This window comes from Strigops habroptila, chromosome 6 (genome assembly GCF_004027225.2).
Source record: "Strigops habroptila isolate Jane chromosome 6, bStrHab1.2.pri, whole genome shotgun sequence".
Lineage (NCBI taxonomy): Eukaryota > Metazoa > Chordata > Aves > Psittaciformes > Psittacidae > Strigops > Strigops habroptila.
Genome location: NC_044282.2, coordinates 45,569,832 through 45,596,043, shown reverse-complemented (window position 1 = coordinate 45,596,043; position 26,212 = coordinate 45,569,832).

The window sequence follows — 26,212 nt, the reverse complement described above, 5'->3', positions numbered from 1 at the left end:
CAGGCTTTCTCTGTGATGTTGAGTTTCTGCAGGCTCTGCCTATTCTGAGTGAAATGGAAGAAATAAAAATTCAAAATGGACCCACCAGACCTACACGAGTCAGGGAGCATGGAAAGCTGCTTTGTCTTGCAGTGATCATTACTGATTTTGGTGTTGTCAGATTATAACTTCTTTCCAAACCAAAATGTACCTACTGAATTGGAAAATGTCCTATTTAACAAACTGTGTATGAAGATCTCATTACCACCAGGCTCCTCGACCATGGGGAGACAGACCTGCCATTTTCCTAAGTTGTGTGACAATCAGCCCTTGAGAGAAGTTCGAAAAACCTGTGCTGAATATGTGGCTTTTTGGCCAAAAAAGATGACTAACTTCATTTTTCTGTGCTGTTAGACCAATTTACTTAAGGGTTAAGATAAAGTATGAGAACAGCAACAGCTCAGTTCAAATAATGCCACCACAGACTAAACAGCTGCCACCAATTGCCAGATGATTATACTGAAGTTCGTGTTTTGATTTGTAGATGAAACGAGCTAAGATAAGCATCCAAAATGTTTATGTTTAAACCATCAAAGGGATCTAAGAGAAAATCTGATAGCCAGGCTGTGCTCAGACATTGTGCTAATAGCCCATCTGTAGCCATTAGCAGATTGCATTTACCTGTTCATTGCATCATTGTATTAAAATACAATTAATCAAACTTCTAACACTTTTTTCCTTTTTTTGGGGTTTTTTTTTTTTTGGTGGGGTTTTTTTTTTTTTTTTTTTGGCAAGAAGACAACACTTACCAGAAGTTTATCCAAAGCCTAGCATGATGGTACTCGGAAGTTTCAGCCACCCAGTCATCAGTAAGGTGCACTGTCAGAAAGTATGTCTGTACATTTTTCTGTTATTGTCATGTATGTGGTAGCAGAAACTAGGTTGTAGAGCCATTGCATTCACACAGTAACCTGAAGGACTACATAAGTCAAGCATTAATGAAAGGGCTTACTGTTAACCTCCTATTGCTGTCTCACACTCCCTTGGGATTTCATAGACAGATACCTAATAAGTATTAATTATCTAGCTATAAAATGCCCTCTCATTTTTTTTGCTATTTTTTCAAGTGAGTCCAGAAAACACTTTGGAAAGGTTGGATGAAGTCTAAATGAATCTGAACATTGGAGGAAAATCTTCTGTTTTCTCTACTGCCAACTTTTAAAGGTTATTTAATGAATGCCCTTATAAATAAAGTCAACGAAAATTACTTTTCCAAAGCAAAAATGGTAGGAGTGAGCCTTCTCATTACACTGCCTGTATGGGATATTAAAATAATCTGTTCATGTAAACTATGTCAATTATGGAAAAGTAAACAAGAAAAAGCACACATGATGATCAAAGGTAATCACTTCTTATCACTGCTTCTAATTTTAGACAACAGGAGTTACTTTGGTAGCATGCATATGTGTAGGGTGTGGGACTATGTGTTACAGCAGATTTACTTGTACCACCCCTTGGCATCTGGGTGATACACCAGCTGCAGTAGGAGTTGCACATGCACGTGTGATCTCAGGCAAGTGACCAGTTCTGCAAAAGCAATGTATTGCTTGTTAAAGGAGATTAGAGCCTTTTGGCATAAAATGCAAGATTTTCTTTACAGAAGGTTAGTCAATTGGAAAAACTGAATGCTAACAGTATTTTGAGAGTTAAACCTTGTATAGGGACTTGTTCTGAATGAGAATGAAATGTGAAGTCAATGTTTTAACACAGACATCTAGGATTCCTGATTGATGTCCTCTGTCAACAAGGCTTCTGCAAAGCTGCATCAGTCTGCAGACGTTGGTGTTGGTCACCATGTATGACGTGTTTCTGCAGTAAAAGCAGTTTAAAATTAAAAAAGTAGTTCATTTGCCTGAAGCAGCAGCCAAAACAGCAGTACAAGAGAAGACCTGATTTTTTGGAAAATAGTTGGGGTATGCTGTAATCCACCCACCTGTGGTTGTAATGGTCTGATAACTGTTGGGAAACACATGTCTGGATCCCAACCCTCACACCTCACCAGCCCATTGTAGACTGAATTAGCTAAATGATAGTTTGCTTATGCAGATACTGTGGCTGGAGCTAAGTGTGTGACTGACTGTATTCAGAGGAATTAAAAGAAGCTCCACTGCCCTCTAAATTTCTCCTAGCGACACTTACTTTCCTAATAAATGTGTAATGGAAATGCTGAGCCATCAGGAAAAAGGAAAGAAGGCCTAAATGGAGAAAGTGAAGAAAAAGGAAAAGGAAACAGAAATTTGGGAACCCTAAAGATGCAGAGTTATGATTCAATTCTTGGGCACCTCTTGCACTATATAACCTCAGGATATAATACATTATTGCAGGGTGAAAATAAGTTTAGAAATCCAGTGGATAAGTGGAAAAATTTTGCTGCAGGTTTCACAAATACAAAACCCTAAATTCGTGTCAGTTTTATATTCATGAAACCCTAAGTAATGAGTATAGTTGCGCCATTGTAAGTGTTGCAGAATTTAAATTAAAATAAGAATTATATTCCAGTTGTGTCTCTGATTTTCAAACAGGTTATTTTTTTTAGGAAGAGACAGTTTCACATTGACTGCTATTTTCACAGTAGGCATAGTAAATTAATTTCTACATATTATAATACTTTGGGCATACATAGCTCAGAGACACAAATATTAGCAGTTATAAATTCATTAATCTACCATGGGCAAAAATCCAGAAAGTTGTTAAACATCTTCTTGCCTAACATCTGCACTAAAGTATGCTGTGAAGAGGCGTGTCAGGAATATGGATGGATCAATTTCAAAACTTCATTCTATGGCCCATCCCAGGAGATGTATTCTGAGAAACAAACAGGAATTATTTTTTTTTTTGTTCCTATAAAGAGTGGTCAGTTCTATAGTCTTTGTCCACCAGGGTAAATCCTTGGCTCATACTATTTTAGCTGAGCATCTCAAATGCATTGCGGAATCTTACTGCCACAGCAGCCTATGAAGCAGGTGAGTATCACCTCTATTCTATAGAGACACAGGGGGACAAAATAAATTAATCTCATAAATATGCATAAGAACTTAGAGACAGTGCTGAGAGTAATTCTGTGTTTCTTGTGCCCCAGTTTAGTGCCTCACTCTACCTAGTTCATATGTGCCACTGAGTGGAGAGAGTGAGGTAAAAAATATTTTTATACAATACATAGTTTATTCCCAGTCTATACTGGATGAAGCCAAGAATTTGTACATTTTCACAAAGAAATCACCCCATTCCAGAAAAGCAATAGTTTGGAGAACTCAGTCCTTGAGCCAGAACCTCAGCAAGTGAAAGCTGGAAATGGTAATTTTGGGATTTATTGAGCTGGCCTCTCCTGATCAAGAAGCACTTCAGTGGAAAGCCCCAGCCAGTGCTACTCATGTGGAATTGTGCTCTGACCTAGCCAGCATGTCCCCCGCTTCATAGCTGATTCCTTCTCTCTTCCCATCTGAGCTTAAGGAGAGCATCTTTCTATTCCTGTCATTTCAAATTCCTCTGCTGGTTATTGTTTCACTGCTAAGAACCATCGTTATGGTCCGTGACTATTAATGGTTAGTATTAGAGCACGTTTAAAAAAATCAAATAGCATATGATGTAATATGATAATGTGAAATAATCGAGGTGAGAACTAGGTGAAGAAATAAATATCAAAGTACATGAACTTCCCAAAGGATTTCACATGTAAAAATTTAAAAGCACGAAAAGATGTGAAGACAGACCTGCAAAGGACATGACATCAATAATAACGTCCATACTTTTGTACACATACTGTGTTAGTATGTTTCAAATGTCCCTGATCTTGCTTAAGCAAGGCAAGAAGCAGTGCTCTCCTAAAGCACTGTCGTGATTTTATGAGATATATTTAGAGGCTGAAGTATTCCTAATACAGTTAAAGCCACAGATCACAATTTGTCATCAAAGCAGAATAAAAGTTCTTCAACCAATGCTTTGATTTACTCAGAAAATACACATTTACTTCACTTAGTTAAGTAAGGGTAAAAAAGCATGAATTGGCCCAACTAATTTACTTTGGGAAAAGTTTTCTGTTTAAATTGTCAGCTTAGACAGGACACAATTACAATTATATTGGTCTTTTCTCTTTGCTTCCAGTCTCCCACGAGTGTATTTATGAATCTCCAGAGGGATGCTTTTTGTCCTGTTAGCCTTAATTTTATTTTGTTTAGCTCAATGTTTTAAACAAAAAGCTCTTTCCAGCATGGTTGAATTTACGGATCTCAGGTTTCTGTAAGGATGCACAGTTCTTGCTCTAAGTTGGACCTTTATACATGTGAACTTTTCGGATTGGTTACATTTTAACTTACAAATGGGAAATCAGACCTTGCAACTAAAGGGAAAATAACCCAAATGATCACCCAAAATAAAAAGTAGGAAAATGTTTTAAAGATGCAGATGTAGAATCCAATCTTAAGTAATGTTTTCTATCAATCACTTTAATTTCATCATTCAGCATAAATATGATTGATAAATTAAAGTAATAAAAAGCAGGACAACATCTGTTCCACACTATGTGAATAGGAGGGAATTTGGACATTCGAGAAGTTGTTATGCAGACATTGCATTCTACTTGGGAACATGCAAAGAGTGTTTACAGTAAAAATAACTTCTGATGCTGACTTGTATTTCCTTTTAAATGTACACATATGCCGTAAGATTTTAGTACTTAAGTACTGTACCATTTATTCTAAATTTAGTTTTGAAATGAGACTAAAATAAAATGATAAAGTCATGAAAAAAAGACCCAGCTGTATGTTTTTCTTTTTACAGTACTTTCACATATCCTATTTAATGAAATAGCTTTTGTAAATCTCCACTGTACCTCCCGGATTAGAAACCCAGGCTTCCTTTGTGTAATTTAGATAATATATGTGAAAAATATGTCCCAACCTGGCACTGTTTTTTAAAACTTCCCAATCTTGTATTCATTGCAATGTTAACCACTAATTATTGTTACTAATAAAATCCCATGGTACATTGATTTATAAGTAGGGATTGCTTAATTCAAGATCAAAGCCAAACCTTTTTATTCATATCTTCAGAGATGAAGGATGTAATTGAGTTCATATATGGGCTGTTAAGTAACTTGCATATTTACCTCATACTTAAAACTGCTTCCTGAGCTGGTGTGCTAGCCCTTTTATCCAGGGGTATGAAGTTCAAACAGTAACACTACTGAAAGAGAGCTATAAAGAGGAATAGATTGGGAATCCCTGCATCCTGATTACCCAAGATAAGAAGGTACTTGGGAGTGGAAGCAAAGGTGCTGAGAGCTAAATTAGCTGTCTTTGAGATAAAAAGTTAATTTCCTTAAGAGAAGAGCCCAGCTAAGCAACTGTCCCTTTTAAAACTAATGTTCTCAGTTAAGGCAGCAGACAACTTTTGCGTTTATTGGCGATAATAATTTATGGTTCTGGTGGTTGCCTTTACAGAGGAGATAGCAGGCAGTGATATATACAAACATCTTAAGAGATAAGCATCTGCAGATGAATGCAGTTCCCCCATAAAGCAGTGGGTACTGAAACAGAAAGAGGAAAAAAAAAATTGAAATAATATATGCAAAAAATTTCTTTTACCATGACGCTAAAAATATGTAGGGTTTTCTTATGGAGCTCCAGAAATTATTGTAGCTGATCAGAGCAGTAGCTCAGAGAAATGTCAATTACTTGCTTCCCAGATTGCTTGGCATAAGTGATCAAGTGCATGTGCAGCTCATAGAACTGCATGGAAACATTTTACACACATGCTGAAAAATTCAGACCCTGAATATTGAAACCTATTTGTAAATAATTTGCTTTGATTTAAACAATGAATTTGTCTTTGGAGGCAGCTGGTGTTTTACTGTTATACTGATTTCAATGTTGAGAAAGAAAACAATTTATGATTTATGTTAGCAGTAGTTCGCTATGAAGCCTTGTGCGTGCTTAAAAGCCCTTCATATTATGGTATGTCTTCATATACAGTACAAGAAAGGAAAAGGCAAGGAGATTTGCAAGTATTTGTGTCAGATAGGAATTTTCTTTGGAAATTGTCCTTTCTCTCTAGTCTGAAATGCTTTTGTATGGATGGGGCCAGCAGGAAGGCTAAGGGAGGACCCCAGGAACAGCACAAGTCTTTTATGCACTCTTGCTTTCATTTCAAAATTACTTGAGACTTGAGCAACCCAAGTATTGGAGTCTGGTTTCAAACACCATTGCACCCTGTGTTCTCCCTTGCTTCTCCGCCATATCCAGCTCCTCCAAAAGGTCTCAGACCCCTGACCCATCCCAGTTTTCTCTAATCTTTCCAGCAGCACCCGACCAATTGCTGAGCTGGAAGCACCAGGATGCAGCCTGCTCCTCCTGCCCCGGCATCCTGGTTAGAGCCTACCGGAGTGCCTGGGGAGCTCTTGTGGTGATCTGGCTGTTGGCTGGGGTGCTAGCTCTAGTGCCCCTCTCCCCTTTGCTCATTGAATTAATGTGTGGGGTTTTTCATTTAGTTCAGAGGCAAATGCATTGCTCCATATTTACAGACCTATATCTCAGGAAATGTGCTCACGAGCTTACTTTCAAAGTTGTGGAGATAATTGAAGAGCTTCCTGAGCAAAAATATATGTAATTTTCTTTATGTTTGATTTTAAAAAAACACCTTGATCTCTGTTGAAACTCAGCATTTTCACATTGCCTTTTCAGTCTTGGCTGGGATGCTGTTCCTGTTGCAAAAACCCCAGTGTAGCACTATGGGCATTTGCCTGAATAGACTTCAGTCTGTGCCCTGCCATGTTTTAGAACATAATTTTTCCGATCATCTAATTAAGCAAACTGGCTCATTATAAGCAATGCTAAGGTGTTAATTCAATTCCTGCTTGTGATTTTTTTTTCAAGGTTGTTTACCTGTGGAGCCATGTGTAACTAAAGAAAATCCCCACAGCAAGTGGTGGAAGATCGAGGGAGAAGAGGCCTCACTACTGCATTTCTTTAAGCTTTAGTCCAAAATCTCCAAGCCCCCAAGGTTTAATTATCGTGTGCAGTCTAGTGTTGAATAGGAAAAGGGGACTGTAGCATGAAGGAAAGATTTTCACACTGATACTCACAAAAGAACAGGAGCATTAAATAAAAAAAAAAAAAGTTCTAAGGTTCTCAACGCGTTTGAAGTGAATAAAAGAGAAATAACTGGAAGGGATCGAGCAAATTATGAATGGAATTGTAAATATTGAGTATTTATACATCTCTCCAACATGAAATGCATCTTTGGGCTTATTGCAGGAGAATAAATAAACCAAAAGTGTACAAGTTAGAGTTTTTCAAGCTTTTTTAGGCCTTTTCTTTATCTCATTTCAAGTTAGGTTACTGGCTTAAAAGAACTCAAAGGTGAAAAAGACCTCACACTATTATTCACTTTAGCACATACGTGACCTGAAGAGGATTAAAGGTTTGTTCAACCTCTATTCATAGTATTCTTAAAGAGTTTTCAAAGGACCTTTTAAACAAAGGTTGCCAAACAAAGCACTTCTTTTGTTGCTACTTAGCTGAGGCCTATTGTCAGTTAATAAGCAGGCTTTCACTTCAGTGTAATTGGGGCTTTCAATTCTAATTATGTTGCATGAATATAGAAAATGTGAATGTAATATTAACATCAAACTAAAATTGTACATATATATGTGTGTGTACATACATACACATCCTCCACAAACGCAAGCACACAAATCTCCATGTAATACTATGCAATAGACTGTTACAGCAGGTGCTATGTTCCACCACAGACTTGGTTGCATTTCAATAGTACCTTTAGTCTGTATCTCCAGAAAATGCTTTGATGTTTAACAAATAACCTGTATAAATAATAATTTTAGTTAAAGCTGGAGAAGGTATTGTGGTTACATTTATTTCAGACCAAAATGTTTTTAACATTTTAAAGTAATTTAATTTTTTATACTGAAATTTTATTGAGGATTAACTTTTTTGATAAGTGTAAACTAAAAATGTTCCAGACCATTTTGACAAACTGAAAATTAATGTTTACTATCTTTTCAACATGTTTCTGAATAACAGGTCTTGAGCTGAAGTACCTCATAATAAGTAGTCCTGACCATAGTGAAGCAGTGTCCTTTTAGGGTGGGAAGGAAATTTTAGCTTGAGATGACCCCATTATGAGATTTTGAAAAATTACATATTGTACTTGTACACTGCAATCACACCAGATATCTGGAACTCAACATAAACACACTTATTTGTGTTCACTTACAAATATGTATGCCTATATATAGAAAGAATACATATATGTATGTATATGCACTATTGTATGTGGAGTTAAATAAATATCAAGATAAATGTGGATATATAGATCGATACACTCACAAGGGTTCTTGTGGGATTTTGACCTCCATCTAATAGAAATTATTATTATCACGGAAGACATATGTGATAGAGAAGGATTATATCATTATTTGCATAATTAATCTAAGGGAAGTGCGTAGTGGAAGTGGAATAAACTTGACTGCCAATGGAAGCAGAAGTATCATGTGCAAGAGTATGAGATTGTCCTAAACTACAGTGTCAGCCATAAAGGATGGAGGGCTCCTTATCTATCAGGTGTGGCAGAAGATATGGCTGCACTTCTTAAGCATTTACAAGAACCAAACCAATGATCTGAGAAACTTTGGAAGATGAAAGGCGTAGAGAGGGTGAACTGTAAAGAACTCCATGCAGACATGGCCTCAGTCTGGGTAGAGAGTCTGTACATTTTCTCAGCTATGGCCACACCATATAGCACCAGATTGGCCTCCGCTAGCTGAGAGGAAATCTTCTTACCATGTGCCTTTTTTCCCCTTTAGAAAATCTGCCTCTGAAAATTAAGAATGGAGGAAAAGTTTTTTTTCCTGTCTCATTTTAGACTCCATAGTATAAATCACATCTTTCAGCTTTTATCCCAACTATTTCTAACCTGTGGAACTGAATCTTTATATATTGCCCTAATTGTTATTCCTAATTTTTTGTGAGTAGGAAGAATTTATAAATCTTTGAAAATCAAACTCATTACATAAATCCTTACTCTTTTTTTTCTTTAAAATATCTGAGAAGTCGTCTGCATTATTGGGATCACTGTATATGGGTAGACATAGACATTTTTATGCACACATACACCATTACTGGTGTATATGTGGTGTGTAATTCCTGTATTATATGCATATACAGTGTAGTAATGTGGGACTTTTTCAGAAGTCCATAACTTGATGTTATAAAACTAGAACATACTTGTCATATACAGCCTCTGTATTAGATGTCCGTATTTGAGTGGTCCATACAGACGAAAACTACATGAGCAGAGCTCTTTGTTTATACAGTTACCCTAAAGGATTTCTTAACATTTAAATGGAATACCAGTATGTAATTCTGTTTGACTTCTTTGGCACGATGCAGTTCTAGTAAAACGTAGCTGCAGACAAAATGCATCTTTGCCCTGAAGATTCTGAACCCGTTCATTAGAGGAGCACTGGTTTTGTATAATACTCTTGCTGAATATACTAAAGTACTCAAATTGAGTATAAACCTGACAAAAATCCATAGTGAGTGTTTGGTAGCAGGCTTGCCTAAAAGCTACTTCCATAAAAGCTCACCTTTCCATAAAAATAATTTTTTTTTTCTTACAATAGAAGTACAAATATATTTTCTACCTTAAGGATAGACTGACTTTCCTCTGGGTCTCCACAGGTCTTAGTGTTAGGACCACTCCTGACAAATACCAATAATAATAATTAACATGAGGTCATCTGCATTAAAAGATTACAAAATCTTTTTGACTGGAGATACAAAATGTAAGTGCTGAAAGCTATTTTCCCCCCATGTGTTATCTACAAATCTTGCCCAAAAATGCCAGATGAACTTCTAAAAGTTACAAATGTGATATAGTGCATGACATTTAAGCTAAAAAACTAAAAAATGAGGTTAATGACTTTTTCAGTATGAGAAAGAAATGATGTATGATGAGCTGATGTTTTTTATGGAAGACATAGCTGTAAAACATTCACTTCCTTTGCCTTGGATTTTCTTTTGGGTCCTTGCATGGCTAGGAATGCCACCTAGAAAAAATATCACTGCTGCAGACCTTTTTTGAAGTCTTCACATCTTCCTTGTAAACTTTTGGTATTGAAATTCAAAAACAATTTCTAAAATTCTGTGTATTCTTTTTCAATATGATGTAAAGCTATTTGTTTGAATGGGTATGTAATCAAATAAACCAGCTGTGTCTAACGAGCAGAAGGAGGGGTTTGTATTCGTACAACTTGTGAGAATGTGTGAGCCGTTAAAAACTTCAACATAGGTCAGAGAAAGGTCCAGATAGCCCAATATATGCTATGCAGAAGTATGGAAGAAACACTATTGAAAAAAAAAGAGCTGTAGAGACTGAGTCTTAGTAATTCAGGTTTTGAAAATCAGCATGTCCAGGAATTTTTGAGCTAGAAGCTATATCAAGACCTTAATTTAAGAAGACCATTGAAGATCCATCTTCAGTGCCATTTTCTTGCTTTTTTCCCCTCTGTGCTTTTGAACCCTGCAACATCATGCTACAGTGAGTTCCATAACTCAGTGCATTTGCTTTTCTTTCTTTTGTTTTCAGCCTGCCACCTGGGAGCCTCTTAGTTTCTTGTACCACTGCTCTCCACTTACATTCTTTGTAATGTCAGGATTTTATTTAGCTATAATATATCTTCCAGTCACCTTTTGCCTTCCTTCTAGCCTTTTCTCGTATAGAAATCATTGCATATTTTTGATCATCTTTGTTGCTTTTCTAACTGCTCCAATATTCTTTCTGAAAAAGAATGACTGGAGACATGCAGTGTGCAAGACATGGGCAAAAGAGTGTATAAGGCAGTATAATGATGTTTTTTGATTATACTTTCTTTACATGGACAAGTTTGTATTTGCCTTTTTGGCTACAGCTGAATACTGATTCACTGCTTTCAGAAATTTGTGCGTCCCTGTCCTAGGCTAATTTACAGCATTGTATTTCTATAAGGAGAGTTATTCTCTTTTCCTGCATACATACATGTATTCATCTGCTATGCTTTTATTTAATCAACTACTGTTTTGTTATCTGCTTTTTGTTAACTGTTTTGTTATTTAACCGCAACTGTTGACAAGCATCTTTATGGTTGACCATCCTGAGCAAGTTTATGTAATTTACAGTTTTATTAGCTCCCTATATGCTGTCTTTTCCATACCATTTGCAAATTCGTTGAATGACATAGATCACAGACAAGATGAGATTTCTGAAAGTGTAAAGCAAGTGTCTGTAGAGAATTTCTCTCTTCTTGGATTTTTTTTTTCTCTGTTGTAGCTCAGAGATAGACTTCAGCAAGTCTGTTGTCTTTTAAGAGTTTGATTCTGTAGCCTCTGAAAAGAATACAGTGTTTTGAGGATCTCAATACCTAAAATATGGGAAAATGTGGCTATGCAAAGTATCTTCAGATTGTTTTCTGGGAAAATCAACAAACATCGAGACAATTGTCTCTATTCATGGGGACATACCTATGTAATTAGTTATTGCAAATTTTTTGTGCATTAAGTGTTACAGATATAGCTCGTAGTGATTGGGAGGGTTCATCTGCCCAACTATCTAAACTTAGATCTGAGGAAGCAATTTTCCTACTCATGTTTAGTCACTTTAAACTCAGGTGTATATCCAAGCCCTGCACACAAATTCTGTATGTAGCTGGAGGAAAGATGTGCATCCAAAGGATGTTTTAGCCCATTCTAAAACAGGTGTTCCAGATCAGCAGGATGAGTGAGTCACCCTCTGGAATAGTGCCATCCTTTCTCCATTGACTTCAACAACTATCTTGGCTAGACATTCAAATGATAACAGATAATTTTTAAGTGATAACAGATAATTGAGATAAATTTTGCCCCACATAACTTAATTCATTTAAACCTTGTTCTAGCAACAGACTGAATTTTTGCAAGCTCAAGTAGCTAGGTTATGGTAAAAGACATCTGCAGAATTTCTTACTTCAGATACAGACATTTCCTATGGAAAGGTTTCCAGCAAGTCCTGGATCTTAAAGACTCACTTACATGGAAAAATAAGTGCACTTGACAACTTTTCCATGTAAATGGAAATGATGCCAGTTTAATTACACTGATAAACTCCACGTGGAAATTTTTATTTTAGAATGAGAAGGGCTTTTAAGCTTCAACTTTTTTCCAGAGAATCATAGAATCATAGAATAGAATCATAGAATCGTAATGGTTGGAAAGGACCTTAAGATCATCTAGTTCCAACCCCCCTGCCATGGGCAGGGACACCTTGCCCTAAACCATGTCACCCAAGGCTCTGTCCAACCTGGCCTTGAACACCGCTAGGGATGGAGCATCCACAACCTCCCTGGGCAACCCATTCCAGTGCTTCACCACCCTCACTGTAAAGAACTTCTTCCTTATATCTAATCTAAACTTCCTCTGTTTAAGTTTGAAGCCATTCCCCCTTGTCCTACCACTACAGTCCCTAAGGAAGAGTCCCTCCCCAGCATCCTTGTAGACCCCCTTCAGATACTGGAAGGCTGCTATGAGGTCACCACGCAGCCTTCTCTTCTCCAGGCTGAACAGCCCCAACTTTCTCAGCCTGTCTTCATATGGGAGGTGCTCCAGCCCTCTTATCATCCTCGTGGCCCTCCTCTGGACTCGCTCCAACAGCTCCATGTCCTTTTTATGTTGAGGACACCAGAACTGTACGCAGTACTCCAAGTGGGGTCTCACAAGAGCAGAGTAGAGGGGCAGGATCACCTCCTTTGACCTGCTGGTCACGCTTCTTTTGATGCAGCCCAGGATACGGTTGGCTTTCTGGGCTGCCAGCGCACACCGCTGGCTCATGTTAAGCTTCTCGTCAACCAACACCCCCAAGTCCTTTTTTGCAGGGCTGCTCTGAATCTCTTCTCTGCCCAGCCTGTAGCAGTGCCTGGTTGCCCCAACCCAGGTGTAGGACCTTGCACTTGGCTTGGTTAAACTTCATAAGGTTGGCATCGGCCCACCTCACAAGCGTGTCAAGGTCCCTCTGGATGGCATCCCTTCCCTCCAGCGTATCAACCGAACCACACAGCTTGGTGTCATCGGCAAACTTGCTGAGGGTGCACTCAAACATTACCAACATTTAAAAAACATAGGGAAAAAACCCTTAAGCAAACATATCACCTTTTACAAATTAGTTGAGATGCTTGCTGATACAACTAGAGCATTTTGATTATCATCTTTCTTTAGGAAGACACTGTAGCCAAAATAAGCAAAAGGGACACAGAAGTATAGTACTGTAAATAAGCATAACAAATTGAAGGGTTGAAGGGGTTTTTTTTCTGAACTTGATAGAAATTTTCTTTTTTTTGGGTTTTTTTTTTTTTTTTGTCTGCTATGAATCAGACTGCTTCTCAAAAAAAGCCCAGATGTGAATTTTTTACTTTTGGATAATTTAATCTTTCTAGCAACCAACTTACAAGCTTATTTTATCTTAGCATAATTTTTAATCATTAGCAATATAGATAGTCTTAATTTTACCTCTGACTTAATAAATTTGCCTCTTTGTTAGAAGTTAGGAAGCATTGGCAGCTGCTGTTGTAAGTATTATGCATGCCAATTGAATTGCTACTCTGTCATTAGACTTTGGTACTCCAGAATGTTTAGGAATATAAGCACCTTCAACTTCACGAGATGTAGTTTGATGGCCAGATGCCTGTGTAAAAATTAAGGGAACAGAGAAAGGAAATGGACATGACTACCGCCTCAGGTCTTCTGTTTATGCAAACAGCCTTCCCACACTCTGCACAACGTCAGCGTGGAGTCGAAGTCGTTTTCCAATCTGCCCTTGTGATATGTGTTGGGCATCTGTGCCAACATACACATGTTATTTGAGCAGGCTTCTATAGGTTATAGAGGGTACCTCTGAGCTGCTGACGGTTGTTTTCTTTCCTGCAGCTGCCTCTCAGTTAATAATAACAGCAAAAAAAGCCACCTCCAAACCAAATATTTTACATACTAAAAAGCCAGAGGTGTAAATACCTGCAAAATGGTAATAATACCTGTTCCTGGCAGTGGAATAACCATTTCAAGAGGAAAGAAGATGGTGTCCAAACTGGCAGAGGGGCTGCAGTGGGTGGAGGTGAGGACAGCAAAATCTTTTCCCATCTCACCTTTCCTGTGCTCTCACATACTGCTTGTGGCTTTTCCAGGAGCCTGGAAGTGCATGGTGATAGGCTTGAGCCAAACACTGGACAAATTGTTTATTAACTGCAGCTGCACAAGACATTTTCACGGTCCTGTCAGAATAGCCAGCATGAAGGGCTAGCTACGTTACCTCTAAAACACTGCAGATGTTTCTCTGAGACTTCAGAAGGAGAAAAGCTTTGCTTTCAGTTAAACACACTTCTACCTCTGCTTCTCCTACAGCATCTGGCCAAACAGGTACTGTGGGTACTTTAGGAACAAGCTAGCTGGAGAGTGGCCACTGCAATAAGTTAAGTTATGGATGCTGTGTTTCTTTTTTGAAGAAAATCAAACTATATACATATTCTTTCTGTTGAAGTCAACTCATAAACTATAGGAGGGAACACTGTAAATGCAACCAACTGGATAGCTCCCCTGGATCATGTCAACTATATATCCTTATATCTGCACAATTACTCTCAAAGAAAGGATTGATACCTATTAAGCAGCAATCATATTAGAAGGAAGTGACCTGAGATGCCAGTACACCATTAGAAACTCATGTGAGCAGTTTTCCCATGCACTGTTGTGCAAATTCCAGGAGGAAATTCTGCCCTTGGAATTTTGTAGAAATTACTCACTGACAAGTAGGCATTTGTATAGTTTTTCCATTAGATAGTAAGTTACTTCACTGTATCATTTTCTTTGTCTTCCAAATAACCTTACTGTTGTGCAAGCCAAATACCTGAGTCATCATTTGTTATGGATGCAGAGGTCCGGGTCCTTAGCCAGTAAACCAGTATAGTTCCTTACACTGGAGCATTAATCTGCTTCCTGAGGTTTATTGCTTGTTCCTTGGTTACCAAGCATAGTCACTTTCAGCTCTGTATATGTATTTTTTATTATTATTCTGTTTTATTTCGTTTGTCAGCTTTCATTCATACAGTCACCTTTTCATTAATTGTGGTTTCCATAAATTTATCATTTTTTTATTTCTTCACTTCATCAGTAAAAATAACCTGTCTCTACTCTTCAACCTGTCCAAAATATCCTATGGCTGAAGAAAATTTAAACTCTTTTGCAATAATTTCTCAGTCACATAGGGAAGATAGATAGTAAGAACCCAGTCACTTAAACTCCTTTCCACTTTACTTATTGCAAAGAAGTAGCAATCAATGCAAGGAAGCCCTGCAGGACCCATTTTAGCAATAGTAATTATTTCAGCAGAGGATGAAGAAGCCCTAATCAAACATCAACTATGGAATATTTTAAGGAGAATGGAAAAATATGGATGCAGGAAGATTATAAAGCTTGAGCATTATACTGGAAGAAATAAGAAGAGAGAAACTTGAGGATGATGTTGAGGCACAGAGATGGGGTGAGTTGAGGAGAAGTAAAGCCTCTTCCCACCTTTCTCTCTTTTCCTTCTTCTCTCTGTGCTTCATTTTGTGCTAGCAAACAGATAAAACATTATCCAAAATCTGTATTGAAGTAGTTGGAATATATATAATGGTATTTAGAAACCTGGATTAGACATTTTCCAGCCTTAAAATGTTTTAGGTATGACAACAGGCTGTCAAGGCTCAAGGAAATGGTATATAGAAAAGGAGAGGTGTCTCATTAAAAATAAAGAAGAATAATCATAACATTCTGATTTTAAGCCCTTGTAACTTTGTTTTACCTAAACATCTTTTTTTTCTCTAATTTTTTATTTAATTCGGTAATATAATAAATGCAAAGTTAGCGGGAGTGGGTGGTGGGTGTTCACCCAAATTCAAATTCTACCACAGTTTAAGAAAACTAGACAAAACAAAAATTCTGAAATTTTAATTACAATACAGATTTCACCTTGAAAAAAGAGAAATTATAGAAATCCTTTAGGTACTCCATCATTTTTAATGAGTTGGACACGGAAAGCACACAGATAATACTGTTTTGAACAGCACTATAAAAGTGGAAATAAACACAGGGAAAGAGCCTTTGTGCTTTCCCTTGTTACAGGCACAAATGGACATTCAACTAAAACTTAAAGGTGACATACCCAAAACTGATGAAAGAATAGTTTCTCCTCTTCACAAGAAGCACTGTTAAGGTGCAGGTTTTGTTACCACAAAACACAGTTAAGGCCCTGAGGTATTTTCTGTGTCATTCTGAAAACGGGTTGAGAAAAAGCCACATTAAAGATCTGCCTGGAGAATTTGACTCATTCTGAGCATGTGCAGAAAGAAATCACTAGTATTTCCATTTATGATTGAAGTGGAACCTGATGAAGTGAACTCCCTAAGTGGTTGCTCACACTGGGGATCAGGAGGAATGGAAAAGAATAACAAATACAAGATCTTTCCTGAAACACTCTTTTTTTTAAAAACAGGAAAAACAATAGAATTTCCGTGGCTGACTCCCAAATTAATTTAGAAAGCCTTAATTAGTGGTTATAAAGAATACTATTTTCCTAAGTAGTAAGAATATCAGTTGGTCAGCATTAAGAGAAAAAAATTTTTTCTGTGATTCTTTACCACTGCAATGTTAAAATCCAAGTTTATTGGAAGTGTTTCATTCCAGCTGTTTATAATGAATGGAGACAGAATATGTGGATCTTGCAAAACTGCCAGTGAATTGCTATGGGTTCATTTTCCAAGAATCTGTCAAACCACTATGCAAGAAGCAAAAATGCTGTCAGCTGCTATCTGAGTTGGAGATGTACATTGAAGGACAGAGTTTTTGAATGGTAGAAGTCATATAGTATAATCATAGTGTGATGAAAATAAAATCATTATTTGCCTTCCCAGTAGCAACTACTTGTACCTTTTTCCAGGGCTCCTAATACCCAATCCCTTCCACAGATCCTAAATGTACCTATGTAACGAGTGCAGAAAAAGCAGACACTCTTGCTACAAATTCATCACAGGGAAAACGTCCCTCAGGAACTCTGCGGCATATAGCCTCTTCTTACTTTCTTTCCCTGAAGGTTTACATTTTGTGTTTACACAGACTGGGGACCAAAGAAGGTTTTTGTCTCCCCTAATTTTAACCATGTGGAAATTAGACATCTAATTTCATGCTCTGTGGTCAAAGTAGACTGGGATCACTAGAGCATAGTTTATCCCATCTGTCTTTGACATATGTCTTTGGATGGGACAAATACCACTTTGTATGTACCTGTGTCTGCTCGTTAATTATGGAGGGAGCCTCATATGTCTAGTAATTTAAACTAGACATATCACTTTTAAAAGATAAAGCTAGGTGAGATGGATGGAACTTTGTCTTCGATAATCAAGACACAGTTCTATGTCCAAGCTTTCTATTAGTAACAAGATTTCTAGAGGTCCTTTGCTGGCCAAGAGGGTGCACATTATGGGCATTCAGCCACTTGGGATACCAATGGGCAATAATAGAAAAGACAGCTAATAAAAATATTCTTACAGATCATAAATAAATCACACTCCGGGAGGTTAGATAAAGTTGAACAAAGCGAAACATTTCCATGTACTCACTAGAATGATACTCAGTTTTCTAAAACTGCCAGATTATAATTATACTTTAAGAATCTTGCTTTATTGCATCTTATACTTTATGGAACTACAGATTTGCTATATTAGAATTGCTCTTAATAAACTCATAAACATTTTTCCCATTAGAACACTTCCATATCTTTTCCACTGGAGAAAAATATATATGTGGGCAAAAAGTTTGTATTTTCTGATGAGGAGAGTCAAAATAAAATCTTGCCAATATTTCATAACAAAAATTCATAAGGAAGCTGTGTGCTTTTTCTTTTGATTAACCTCGAATCAGAATGACCTTTCTGTACTTCAGCAAATCTATTTGGACTTACAAGAAGAACGTTTGGAATATTATTTCAGAATGCCTGACTATTTTCATTGCAAGTACATTATTTGACATTTCTAAACTGAAACTTCTTTGGTGAGAAATCTATGCTCTTTGACTTCTTATCCCCACTCAGAATTCAGAAAGCAATTGCGAAGTGTCAGACGACTTCCTGCGAGGGGGAAGATCCATTTTTAGAACAGAGGGTCTTAGTATGCTATAACAGGGTTTAGAGTCCCTCATTGTGATGAAGGCACCATTGTATTTCTTGCAACATTAGAAGACAGTCGCTACCCAGACAGATTATGTGCAAGAGGATCACTGGTTCCCCCATTACTTAGGTGGAGGGTGCAGAGGGATACCTGTCTGCTCAAGGTCACACAGGGAACATGTAATATCCCTGGAGCAACACTCAGCTGCTGCAACCACCAGATGATTTTAGGGTTAGGTGGAGTGTAAATCAGAGTGTAATTTGTACTTAAATACTATTATTATGTTTTGTTTGTTGTGTTTGATTGCACAACTGTAAGTGGTTACTTGTTTACTAAGAAGTGCTAGTACCTTGGACTATGAACAGAAACCTCCAAACTCATAGTTAAATGCAAGATGCTGAATTAGGTCATTTCTAGATGTTTTTTACCACCTGATAATAGGCTTCAGAGATACATGCTTTCGGAAACCTCATGCTCATTTCTGGTGGTTCCCTGCTTCACGAATAGTTCCTTGCTGATAAACTAGACCCTGACTCAGGGCACCAGAAAGTTGTCTGCTGCTTCTTGTAGACACATATATATCTACACATATATGTTTGCAAATTATATATGTAGTTAGGGTTATGTTTATACATTTAGAGTTTCACATATACATGCATGTATATATTTAGAAAATGTATTTTTCAATATAGTCTAGGAAAGATGTCTGGCTAGGTTTTTCCCATTAGAAAAGTGGTGCTTGGCAGTGCTGGGTGTGGGAAACCACATCTTAACTTGAAACCCAAAATGCTGACCTGACACCATTAGGGCATAGCTTGTGCTTGGCTGCTGGCTGCTTTCACATGCAGCTTTTTAACTCTATCCCTCCTGATATCAGGCTGGAACATAACCTGACTTGTTTACTCAAGGCCAGGTTTCACCTTCCTGACTCACATCGGCTTCAGCTGGGCAAAGCCCTTAACTTTAAACACATGCTGGAAACTCAAGCTCATGTCTAAAGTTCACCACATAGCTTATGTGGGTCTTCAAATAGGCCACTGAGAAATGTTTTACTCTGTTGGTTTTTTTCCTCTCTTTCTGTTTTTCAGCAGATGGGATTGGGCAACTCACCAACAGTGAGGTAAGCTTTACCTGGGACTAGTATATCCCACTCCGGTAAAATTTTGAATGAATGCAGTGTATTTACATGACAAAGGTGTAAATTTGTCATGTGTAAACACACTGGAAGTAGATTTATTTCAGTCACTAATATTGCAGTAGCAGCAGGATTTTTCTATGGGTGTTTGAAGGTCCCTTGGGATCCTGAATAAGCCCAAATTTGGCTACACTAGAGTCCACCACAAGATGAACCAGTGAAAGCCATCCAAGGTGTATTTATCCCACTTCAGCTGTACTTCTGACTGCAATGAGATGTTGCTGCAGGGAGCTTGCTGAACCAACAGCTCAGAAGGATTTTAGCCTTTTTCTTTATCCATGTGTTATATTCAAAGTGATATTATGGCTGTCTTCACATTTAGGAAGGGTAACGCTCCTGCAAAGAAGCTTAAACAATGCATGTTAAAAAATCTGGTTTTAGATTCTAAAACTATTCCCTAATGTATTTTATATTTTCAAATCACTGTCTCAACTAATCCATATAGTCTTCCTCTCAAGTGCAAATATGCTATTAGCAAACCCGCATGATTTTAACATGCTGAACTCTTGCATAGATGCATTAGCAAAAATATTATCACTCTCTCTTCTCCTTCTCTTACCAAATTTTTACTGGGTATAATATGCAGACTTACAAAGTTCCACTGAAAAGGACATCCAGATAACTCTGTGATTATATGCAAAGGGAAAAAGAAAAAAGGAAAAATAAAAGAGAAAAAAAAAAAGGAGAAAAGAAAAAAGAAGGGTGAGAGGGAAACCTTTATTTTAACAACAAAAGTCAAAATTGTTTTTTCATTTAAAATATTCATATTTCAATTTTTTTTTTAGTTCAATTTGAAAAACAGACCAACAAAGCAAACAAAACCAAAAATCCCCAAAGACCAATAATACTTGCTCTTCTAAAAAGCTGGTGTGCTAAGAAGGGTGAGGGAGGTGTTCAAGTTGCAGATGATGAATGGTGAACAGGCAGATGCAGACAAGGTCACACCAGACCTCTATGGCAGGACTAGAAGTTTAGCACAGCTCTTATTCTGAATAAGTCCAGTTTTAACCAGAAGGCCACACACCTTCCCTTGTGACAATCATTCTCTTAATGCTATGTAATGCATCTCTTACATTTAAAATATTTGAATTTGATATTCTCTGTGGACCTAAGCTTGCAGCTGCTCTGTTCATGGAAATATATTTGAATTCAAGATGAAAATGAATAGTTAATAGTGAACTCTATTAACTCTAGTGAACACTATTAACACGAGTTAATAGTGAACTCTGTTTCTCTTCCACTGTTTAATTTAATATTGAAGTCAAAGTATTTTCTGTAGTCTTTCACATTCACACGCACACTCATTGCAGCTGTCAGCTGCCCCACGCAGGTTTGCAGGGATCAAAAGAGATCTCCTGGGCTCTGGTAAGGGACTTTGCAAACTCTTAGACAAAGAGACAGAGGAAAACAATTCGGACTTTGGGCTAAGTACAGGGCCTAGAGAATTTTGCTTAAACGGTCAGCCACAAAAGTAGAATATTTTTATTTCAGGCCTGAAAGGACTGTAGAGAATCCACTTCTCAGGGATCTTTTTCCTGAGCTGTCTGTATGGTCAGGCACATCGTTTTGGCAAAAGCAGATTACATATTTTCAATAGTTAAATCTGGAATCAACAGTAACTGCTATGACTGTACATTACATCAGCTGTGGATATGAGTAACACTAACAATATTCATATGTTATCTAAAAACTCTCTCTTTCTGGACTGCAGAACAAATGCACATTGGGCAAATGACACTATATATACAGAATCACAGAAATCTAACCAATCTAACCCAAGTAGTGTTACTTAGTTTGTGCAGAACTTAAATATCTACCAATATTACTGGCTGCAATGTCTGATGGAAGATTTCTAAAAATATGCATTTCATGTAAAACTTTAGCACCCCAAAATTTATTGTATTTTGGCACCACTAAACAGGATTCTGGCTGTTGACTTCCCTAAGTCCAGAACTTTGCTGTCATATGAATAAGGGGCCTGTTGTCTGCAGGAGTGCAACTTGCAGACTTGGCTGTGTGTTCCAGCATCCCTTGACCTGGGTTAGGCTGTCTCGGGCTAACTCTGATTAATATCATTTTATGACAGTGAAAGGAGCACAGTTGCACAGAGCTGTGATGTCTCTTTTTTCAAAGTTCCTTTTCATGTTTATAGGAATCAAGGCAACATAGGAGTGACCCAGCCACTCAGCAACAATCACATGTCATTCTGGTTTTGATTTTACAGCACACCAAACTAATTTCTGCTGACAAAACTCATGCAGGATCCTTTCTTGGAATATCCTCTAATTCACCGCAGATGGAAGTTGCTATGCTAGCTGTGAAGGAAGGTTACTCATTACTAGCTAAATATATTTTCTCCTATGTGATCTTCTTTGAAGAATGCAGATGTGTTTTGTGGAAGTTGTATGCATGTGCATGTTTGCTTACAAATACAGCAGTGCATAGAGGAGGCATTCAATAAGCATGTATATACTTGTCTTTTTTCAATGATGTTTGATCTTTTCTCATGTCTGTAAAATTGAGTACTTGAGAAAAGTACTTGGGGCAAGGATGACTGAAGGATCTGACAAAGCCCAACATTATTTATCTATGTGAAGATAATTACAATAAAAGTGTTCAGACTCTAGAGTCGATTTTGTGAAATGTGCACGAGAATTTAAGTATAGCAAAGATAAAGCACAGGGTTAATTAGAACCAAATGTTGCTTAGATTGGCATACTAATGTTCTCTGATCAATGTGACGATAAGCCTCAAATATTTTGAACAACAGTTACTCAAAAAATACTACATTACCTTCTATGTCTAACAGGGCTTAGTAACAATAAATACTCTCTTCAAAATGCTATTATTTTCAGTGCAGATAGGAAGGCTTGACTTCAGGACAACAACTACAGGAGTATATCTAATTCCTTGTGCACAGAAGTAAAAGTTAACACTTTAGCTCTTACAGGGAGACAAACTCATTTAATTTAGCATATTATTCCATTGTCTCATAAAAAAATTAACAGATTATGATGCACAGAAATTGTCATGAATATTCTCATTTCCTGGGTATTAGCCTATCATCAAATATGAAAATGGTGCAAAAATGGTCCTCCATGAAACAAAACCTCAAATATTAGGTAAAGCTATGATGACAATCACCCTGACACCTATGAAAAGAAAAGAATACCTTGGTTTTTAACCTGATGGAATCTGCCTATTAGCCACTGACACCTCCTGGGGAAGTTCAGGTGGGCTCTTCATCCTGGACCACAGAGAGAGTGTCAGATCAACAACCACCATAAGTTAGCGCTCACAGCAGTGATGGGACCTCCTTCTGTCAAAATAACATTTTTTCTAATTAAATTTATTTGTTTGTAAAATGAGTTTGTTTTCAGGGCTACAGTGAGACATAACCACTATAAAAATAGCTCCAGACTAGCCTCTCGGCAGCCTGTAGCTTTACTAGTAAACTAAGCAGCAGGGATTTAGCAAGTTGAAGGCCTGGGCAGAGAGGTGTGGCTTGCTGCTCTTTTAAAAATAGCCAAGTACTTACTTAATTGCATTTCTTCAGGGAATACATTCCAGAAATGTGGGCTTCTTACCAAGTCTGTCAGCATCAGAACTGGCTTGTGGTTAAGGCACTGGACTGTGACTCAGGATATCTGGGTGCTAGTCACAGCTCAGCCACAGGCTTCCTCTTGGCTTGGAGCCAATTATTTAATCTTATTTTCCCACAGGTAAATCAAGCACTAACTTTCTCCTTTCTTGCAGGAAAAAAATTCATTAGTGTGTGCAAGGTATTCTGAGTCTACTTCTTAGATAAGCATTTTGGGAGAGGGATCATATAATATGTAACAAAAGCAAGAACTCTACTGGGGTCTTAAAGAGTTTCTATGTTAGTTTATATGCAGATTATGGTAAGTGGACCAGAAACGCCTATAAATAAATGATGCTTCATTTAATATCATGCTAGTTGGAAGATCAGACTTCTCTGAATCATGTTGCTACTGTTTTGGCATCTGCTGGATTACTGTGTTTTGGGGTTTATGTTTGTTTGTTTGTTTAGAAGGCAAAGAAATTGCTAGGTGTATCAGGGCTGATACTCAATTTAAAAAAAAAAAATCCAAAAAACGTTTTCTAATGTGAAAGCTACCTTCAGAGGTTAACAATAACTTTTTTACATCGTTTTCATAGGTGAAAACCAGAGCAAAGAAAAGTTCTAGGCACACATCATGAAACAATTGGTAGAAATCATGGTACTCATCTTTATCATAGACACATCTCTTTGTAATGTCGGGGTGGAGCACAAAACCAACTTATTAGAGTGAATTTTCAACACCTTACTTTGTGTCTTGGACTCCAAAAGTTAACTAGTTTCCTGTTCTAGCCTGCTGTTCTGAGCTATAGCTAACCAACACCCTGGTATACATATATGTAGAGCCCATTCTGGGTAAACTGAGACAGAGTCACAGCTTGTGGAAGATTAAGTGAGCCCCTCACCAGCTCCAGCATAGCTTGTAGTGCAGATTACTTGCCCAAATATATGTGTAGCACTTCTGTAAGACAAATTCAGTCTGATATGAATAGCCAAGGAGACAAACAGGAGAATAAATCACAACAGCAGACTTTTCCACCCCTTCTGAAGGTCTCCGCCAGAGATTTGTTCAGGTTGTAACTCCATCAATGCAGACAGGTTGATGGAAACTACTTTAGTTCAGAAAGACTGTAACATGCTGGCTGACAGTGGAGAAGGGGTGTTTGTGACTATCAATACTTTTACCTAATGTGTCATTTTGATAGCTGTGCCATCCAATGCTGTCCTATTGCTCTGTCCTCCCCAGCCTGCTGGTAGAAAAGCCAGGAGAAAGGGGAGGTTTAGGTGTGACTCTGCAAGGACAGCATTGATGGAGGACACAGAGCTGAAGTGCCAGCTCTTGGGCAGGCAGCAAGTGCCTAGGGAACAGTAAAGGACAATGAACTTCAGGCACACAGATGAGAGGGGAATTCATACCATAAGGCTTTAAGACTAAAGTCTTAAAAAACAAACCATACTAAACAAAAACAAATCTGTTTTTGTTCTTTCTGCCTTTCTGAATTCTCGGTTTCAGAAACTGAGTGTGGATCTCATCCTCTAAAGGCCTTACTTAGGTCTATTTTGCTCACAAGCAGCAATTCAGAGAGCCAAATGCTACAGGACTGAATTATTCTAGGAGGAAAATGATCTGGGGTCTGCGTATTCAGAGCAGGGTGTGAAATTATTGATGTACATTTCATTCTTAGCAACAGGAATAAAGCTTTCCTAAAACTACATTACACTCTAATGACTTTAAGAGGCCTGGCTCCATTTCAGTTTTAATGCTCTTCATTCAAAGTCTATGTTTTTTTTACAGCATGCTCCTTAAGCCAAATCTGCTGTTCTTGTGAACCAGCAGTGAACATCTGTCCCATGCCACACAGTCTCCTGTACTGCTTTCCCTGCTCTTTCCTTTTGCACAAGGAGAAAGGGCCAAGTTCTGACTACCCCCCTTACATTGCATGTCCCACCTCCTCAAAAGAAAAATAAAAGCACTATTTCGATTTTATTGCGACTACTTGAATAGGAATATGCTACCCTATTAATTTTTGCCAGGACCTTAGCATTGGAGAAACAGAGCCAACAAAACTTTGATTAAATTGCCTGTTCTAATATGTTTTCTGTTCCTAATGGAATATGTAGAGAAACACAAAATACCAACTAATGCTGCTTGTATTACCCTTTTTTTTGCTGGTTAGCTGTCTGTACAACCACAGTGCCTGGGAAACCCAGCAGGATTCCACCAAAATTCTTTTATTTTTTTAATAAAAGCTTGGAATGGAAAACCCTGACTCAAAGGACAAGTTCATGCCTACCCAGGCATCTATGAAGCAATTTTTTTGTGCCTAGGAAAGAGTGTAGGGAAGGACTTCAAGGTGTTTGAGAGCTTCACAAGTGAGCAAGGAATATTGGCAAGTCCAAGGTAGAGTACCAGGGAAGCTGGCACACCAGCAGTGATGAAAGATAAGGAGGCGATAGGTAGCACAGAGCCTTGAAAATTAAAATGGTTGCTACGGTGTGGTGGAAAAATCAGTAGACAGAGGAGAATGGAAGGACAAGGGAGACATGGGTAATATATGAGTAGTAAAACTAATAGCCTGAAAAAATACAGTTCACCCAGAATATAATCAGAGCAGGACAGGAAAAGGAGAGAAACTCTCTCCCTTACTGTACCTTTATTTTGAATGGGAGCATTAAACTACCTACTGTGGCATGTTAATTTTTACACTGTTATTTCATTCTGCATTGCTGTGCTATTATTCAGGCCTGTATATAAAATCTGTAAAGAAGTATGACTGATTATCTGTTTGAACTTTTAAACACCTTGTTTGTTTGGTTTTGATTGTTTCTTGCCAGATGGTTAAGCATATGTTTAGCAGTTTTACAGGGAGGGGTGGGGAGGGGGTACAACGGGACAAAAAACCCAACACATGCAGTATACTGTTAAGAGTTTAAAAGGTACTGGCAATATTTATTAGCTTCTAATGCAAAACTAATGTTAAAAGTAATCATCGTGACAGGGTTCATTTTAGGGCTGGAAAGACCTGCATTTAGTTCCCTGTTCCTCTGAGGATACAGGATCCACAGACTTGGAAAGGAATTAGCTTGCTTAACTTCAGCAATCTAAAATGCAGCTGAGTAGTCTGAAGTAGTTGATGAGATAACTTACTTTCTCCAGTGGTGACAGCATTGTCTCTGAGGAGTT